At 42.4% G+C, this 891-nt stretch overlaps 1 pseudogene; it reads right to left on the reverse strand.

Moving 5' to 3' along the window:
- Positions 1–398: 398 nt before the first annotated feature.
- On the reverse strand, positions 399–891 carry LOC116565573 (annotated as a pseudogene).

An 891-nucleotide genomic window follows, 5' to 3' on the forward strand; every position in this document is an offset into this window, starting at 1 on the left:
ACCTCTGCTCCCCAGGTTCAGGTGATTCTCCTGTCTCAGCCTCCCAAGTAGCTGAGACTGCAGACATACACCACCATGCTTGGCTAATTTTTGTATTTTTAGTAGAGACAGGGTTTCACCATATTGTTCAGGCTGGTCTCGAACCGCTAACCTCAAGTGATCCTCCTGCCTCGGCCTCCCAAAGTGCTGGGATTACAGGCATGAGCCACCGTGCCTGCCTGGAAGGTTTCGTTCTTTACATTCAATGACACATTGGCATTTATATAAGAGGGAGAAGGAAAATAAAGTTTGCCACACTCTGCTAGATCCACAAACATGCAGAATAGTTTTTGTTAGCAGAGCTCTTTCACAGTGAGAGAGGTCAAGTGGTGCTTCTTGGTTGGTTTAATTGTTCTGGGTAATTCTTCAATATTCCCTCTACTTTTTTTCCAGAACACTAACTCTGATGAAAAAAAGGAATATATTCGTGTTACAAATCATTTTCAAGACGTTTCTTTCTGAAGGCATCACCTATCAGCCTTTCCTGAGCTTCCTTCATCCCCTGAACAACTTGCTCGGTACTGATGTAGAAATACTTGTAGCTGGAGTTTCCATTCTCATTGATGATTTCAGGATGTGCCTTGCCACTGGGATCCAAAAAAAGGATTTGTGAAATATAACTTAATCAGGGCAAAAATCCTCATCCTTGGGTCCCCCTTCATCCTCAAGGTTTACCATAACAAAATCATGAGAAAGTTCTGAAATTTCTAGAGATTCTGCAAATTTGGGCTTTAAAGCTTTGCAAGCTCCACACCATGGCTTAGGAATAATCACCATCAGGGGCAATCTGCTAGGAACTGCATCTTTCTTTCCACCTTCATTTCTTCTCCAGTGAATATGATATCCAAAACC

Source organism: Sapajus apella, unplaced genomic scaffold (assembly GCF_009761245.1).
Source record: "Sapajus apella isolate SASKATOON/1434 unplaced genomic scaffold, GSC_monkey_1.0 scaffold40, whole genome shotgun sequence".
Lineage (NCBI taxonomy): Eukaryota > Metazoa > Chordata > Mammalia > Primates > Cebidae > Sapajus > Sapajus apella.